Below are 5994 nucleotides of genomic sequence, written 5' to 3'. Positions count from 1 at the left end.
GTAGCAATCCAGGACCAGGGTTGGAGACCCCTGGTATATGCTTGTGAGAGCTTCACTGCCTCAATACGAAATAATACAGCTTTAGAATGTAACTGTATCAGTTATCCAATTCTGTATCCTATGTTTTTACAATGAATAATCTAACTTCATTCAAAGCATGTTTGTGTGTTTCTGGTGTTAAACAAATATACTGTGTGAATGTCATGCTTCTGAGAGCTTCACTGCCTCATTCTTAGGGGATACGAAATAACACAGGCTTAGAATGGAACAGCATAAATAAGGAAGTTATCTAGAGCAGGGGTTCCCAATCCTGGTCCTGGGTGACCCCTGTGTCTGCTGGGTTTCATTCCAACTCCGTTCTCAATTACTTAATCAAACCTTTCACTTAACTATTCATTAGCTTAATTAGACCTTTTTAATTGTTCTCATCTTTTAAACAGTTGGAGATTTCAAGTTAACTTTACAATTTCATAAGCAACTGGAAATCGGCAACTTTTTAGGCGCTGAGAACAATTAAAAAGGTCTAATTAAGCACATTATTAGTTCAATTAAGAGTTTGATTAAGTAATTGAAAACTCAGTTGGAATGAAAACCAGAAGACACAGGGGGTCCCCCAGGACCAGGATTGGGAACCCCTGATCTAGAATATTGTGACTTGGCTGTTGAGTTTACTCAACACGGACTTAACAGCAATGGTCTCTGGTGTTTCCTTCTATATGTACAGTACAGTACATTGCAAAAAGCATTTACATTTACACAACACAATACCTTTGTATGAAGGTCCCCAGGCATGTCACACACACAACTGCTAAATATTAAATAGCATATTTAAATAACAGTATTGTGGCAAAGTGGTGAGTGAATACAGGTGAGTGCAGTGCAGAGCGAATATAAAACAGACAGACAATGATTTCCAGGTGCAAGGGTGTTCATTGATTTAATTAACAATGTCCAGAGCCTTATGGCAAACACCTGTAAATAATAATGATGGAGTGATACAGCGGCTTGTATCACTTGGTATTTGTAATTCCCCGGGTTTGACCCGTAACCAAAAGTCCAGTTTTACACACCAACACTAAACACAAAACACAAACACAGTTCTTAGTGATAGTGAATAAGTGCAAGTGGTGTAATACAGTTCTCCGTGAAATGCAGGGGTGAAAGTGATGTCCGGGTTTATGCTGGCTTTCGCTACAGCTCCGGATCGTGCAACTAGTAGTCTACAAAAAACAGACGACAGTTAACAAAACACTAACAAACACAAGATAAAACTCACGGTTCACGAAACAGCACACAAGACTCCTTGAAGGTTTTCAACACTAACCATTTACCAAGGAACAGCTCACATCCGCTATGACCCCTATTTATATCCCCGCTCATGACCCCTAGGTTAACAAGCGGATCCGCTCCTCCAGTCCTCAGATGCCACACCGTTTACCGTTTGGGATACCGTAGCTGCACCCCTTTCCTAAATGACCAACTTCCACCTACCCTACTCTGTTCCCGTTACACAGTGCCCTCACAGGTCAAGAGGGAGATCTAACACCAAGCACCATTCGATCTCTGTCACAAGTATATAAAAAAGTAATGTTAAAAAGCAGAAATTTAAAAGTTACATTAAACCCCACTAAGATAAGAAAGCCATTTTATAAAAGTATGTTTTCAGTCTTGATTTAAAAACTGTAACAGTCCCAGCTTCCCTGACAAATGAAGGGAGCGCATTCCATCATTTAGGGGCTCTGCGTGTAAAAGCCCTTCCTCCCGTGTTCATTTTGTTGCCCCCTAGGAATAACCAGCAGCCCTGGATCCTGGGATCTCAGAGTGCGGTTTGGAAGATACAGGTGCTTATCCATTCAGGGCTTTATAGGTTAATAATGTGTATACCATTTACTATGTACAATATTTAACCCCTTGTCTGCTGAGGCCCTTCTGATGCTCTGTGAATTTTATGATTTTGGGAGTCAGCTGTTTTATACCAAAATTACCATATGTTCCATGTAAGATACCCCAGGCAAACTTATATACATATATTTTGTTTGTTTTTGTCACAATCTGAACTTTTCATTGGTGACAAGCTTTTGTGGATGTTTTGTCATGTGACCACAAAAATACAGCTATTATTGTATGCAAATTGCAACTTTTTCATAAAATGTATCATCCCACTAATCCTTATGTTTTGATCTAAGATTTTAAGACTTTTAAGCTGCTCGATTTGCCTGTCTGTGAAAATGGTTTTATTCGGTTTGAGGGTATTGCGTGCTCTAGGCTGACACCAGGCCACTTTGACTCTTCCACTTTGTATTATGCAGCCCATAGTCTCCAGCACCAACCCCATGTGCCCAGTATCCCACCAAAGAATGACATACCCAGGCAAAAGATTTTCTGAATCTGCACAAAATAAGGATTTTAGAAATAGGTAACATAACATCTCCCTTCAATGGTTTGTTACCCACAATCCTTCTCCAATCTGAGGTAATGTCGTTGTATTAGTACACCCTTCATTGAAGAGATCATTTGCTTAATTAGACCTTTTTAATTGTGTTCAGGTCTTAAACAGTTGCAGAGTTCAAGTTACTTATAAAATGTTATAGCTAACTTGAAATCTGCAACTGTTTAAGAGCTGAAAACAAGTAAAAAGGTCTAATTAAGCAAATGATCAGTTAAAAAGAACATAAGAACATAAGAAAGTTTACAAACGAGAGGAGGCCATTCAGCCCATCTTGGTTCCAGACCCTCACAATTCTCTGTGTAAAAAAGTGCCTCCTATTTTCTGTTCTTAATGCCCCTTTATCTAATCTCCATTTGTGACCCCTGGTCCTTGTTTCTTTTTTCATCTCAATGAAGGGTTTAGCTGGAAATGCCATGTTTGAGATGTAAGTGGTAAAGTCTACAGAGGAACACCAAACATAATTCAGTAGATTTGAATAAAATATTGCATACAATATTTTGAGATGGAATCTCTATATAAGGACCAGAAGAAATGCAGACTGCAGGGCATCAGTGTCCTCATCTGAGGACCTGGCATTTTAATTGGTAAATGATTTTTATTTTATTTTCAGATGCTGAAACACATCAGATAACAAAAGTATTATGTAGTACAGTACTGTGCATGTGAGGAGGCAGTGTCATGATTGGTCACTCTGGATTTTAGAAAAGGAAACAAAATATTCACATGGAAGACTGCATGCCTCTGATGGGAACATGTGTAATATGGTGCTCAGTTGAGAACCATGCCTAAAATATTCACTATCATCAAAAAGCAGGGGAATAACAAAACAAAAAAATGTAGTTGAATATTACAAAATAAATAAATAAATATACAACTATGTCAAAACGTAAAACATTTTATTTGGTGTATAATGCAGATGACTTTTGAATTGACATTGCACCACAGGTACACACATCTCCAAATGCCACCAAAAGGTACTAACCCTTTTCTAGAAATGGCTGTACAAATAAAAGCTGTATTAACAAGATTATTTTTTATCTGCTTGCTTGTCTTTTGAAGCGCGTGTCAGTAGCATGCTTTTCTTTTGAAGCACGTGTCAGTAGCACGCTTGTCTTATGAACACGTGTCAGTAGCACGCTTGTCTTATGAACACATGTCAGTAGCATGCTTTTCTTTTGAAGCGTGTGTCAGTAGCATGCTTGTCTTATGAACACGTGTCAGTAGCATGCTTGTCTTATGAACACGTGTCAGTAGCATGCTTTTCTTTTGAAGCCTGTGTCAGTAGCATGCTTGTCTTATGAACACGTGTCAGTAGCATGCTTGTCTTATGAACACGTGTCAGTAGCATGCTTGTCTTATGAACATGTGTCAGTAGCATGCTTTTCTTTTGAAGCCTGTGTCAGTAGCGTGCTTTTCTTTTGAAGCCTGTGTCAGTAGCATGCTTGTCTTATGAACACGTGTCAGTAGCATGCTTTTCTTTTGAAGCCTGTGTCAGTAGCGTGCTTTTCTTTAGAAGCGCGTGTCAGTAGCATGCTTGTCTTATGAACACGTGTCAGTAGCATGCTTTTCTTTAGAAGCGCGTGTCAGTAGCATGCTTGTCTTATGAACACGTGTCAGTAGCATGCTTGTCTTATGAACATGTGTCAGTAGCATGCTTTTCTTTTGAAGCCTGTGTCAGTAGCATGCTTGTCTTATGAACACGTGTCAGTAGCATGCTTGTCTTATGAACATGTGTCAGTAGCATGCTTTTCTTTTGAAGCCCGTGTCAGTAGCTAGCTTGTCTTATGAACACGTGTCAGTAGCATGCTTGTCTTTTGAAGCATGTGTCAGTAGCATGTTTGTCTTTTGAACACGTGTCCATAGCTTGTCTCTTATCACATGGTTGAGTAACAAGCTGAGTAACAGTGAGTTTAGAACAGAAGGTAGGAAGCATTGTTTTAAACAGAGTTATAAATGCATGGAACAGCCTACCAGAAGTAGTAGGATCTAAAACACTGGGAACATTAAAAAAAGACTAGATTCTGGGGGCTCCCGAGTGGCGCATCCGGTAAAGGCACTCCGTGTGGAGAGCGCTCTATAGCCTGGACGTCGCCGGTTCGAGTCCAGGCTATTCCACAGTCGACCGTGGATGGGAGCTCCCAGAGGGCGGCACACAATTGGCCAAGCACTGCCCAGGGGGAGGGAGGGTTAGGTCGGCCAGGGTGTCCTCGGCTCACCATGCACCAGCGACCCCTGTAGTCTGGCCGGGTGCCTGCAGGCTTGCCTGTAAGCTGCCCGAGAGCTGCATTGTCCTCCAACGCTGTAGCTCTTGGGTGGCTGCATGGTGAGTCCGCAGTGTGAAAAAAAAAGCGGTTGGCTGATGGCACACACTTCGGAGGACAGTGTGTGCACGTCTTCGCCCTCCAGAGTCAGCGCAGGGGTGGTAGTGGTAAGCTGAGCCTAAAAATAATTGGCCATTCCAAATTGAGAGAAAATAATTTTAAAAAAAATTGGCAATGACTAAATTTATATAAAAAAAAGACTAGATTCTGTGCTTTTATGATTAAATATATGATTTTAAAACGTCAATCAAGTCAGTTTTTTCCCTTCTTTTTTCTAGTCTGAAGAGATTTGATTCTTTGAACCTGTCCTCATAGCTCATGTCTAAGTCGTGGGCTGACCTTCTCTGCACCTTCTCGAGTGCAAGGCTGTCTTTTTTGTATTGAGGAGACCAAAACTGCACAAGTATTCTAGGTGGGGTCCAGCTAGGGCATTGTAGAATCTTAGCATAACCTCTCTAGACTTGTATTCCACGCTTTGTGCAATATTCTATGCTTTATAACTGGTGAGATCTGTTTAATGATGACTCCATTCTAACCCTGAGATCCTTTTGAAAGTTCCCTACTTCCATCCCATTCATTTTATATTTATAACCTGGATTATTATTTCTTGGAGTGCCTTTGCAACCTCATTTCTTGTCTTTCCTTCTTTTCTTGTAATATTTATTGACAGGATTATGAAAAGATTATCTATAGAAAGTGTTACATTTGTTTGAAATGAATTATCTTTGCATTATCAAGCCACACATAGTCAATATGTACTCCTGAGTAAACTGCATGGGGTAGCTTTCAGGCAACAAAATCACATTTCGGAAAATCAAACACAGGGAGCAATTAAACATTCTCAAAACACACCCATATGTGTCTGTGGTGATTTATAAACATATTTGTAAGATATCAAATTATCAACAAAATATGTAGAAAATGAGTAAAGTTTCTGAACTAATTTGTAGTGAACCATGTAATGAAGGGCTGTCCCACCTCCTGACTGCATCGGATTGAGCCCGGGTCCTCATTGGGGTATACATTATGTTGCTCACTGACAACACCATGCATTCCAAATTAAATGTTATCATCCAGGGGAGAGATTTTGATTTTGTTCCCTTAGGGGTCAACTTGGAACCGGCTAGCTAGCAAATAAAAACTAAAATCGAAGCCAAGCTTTACGTGAAGTATGACTGCTACTGAACAACGTAGACATTAGAACAGTCCCGCAGACGTTGCAGC

Source organism: Acipenser ruthenus, chromosome 36 (assembly GCF_902713425.1).
Source record: "Acipenser ruthenus chromosome 36, fAciRut3.2 maternal haplotype, whole genome shotgun sequence".
Lineage (NCBI taxonomy): Eukaryota > Metazoa > Chordata > Actinopteri > Acipenseriformes > Acipenseridae > Acipenser > Acipenser ruthenus.
The sequence above is the reverse complement of the archived record's forward strand: the minus strand, read 5'-3'. Positions refer to the sequence as shown.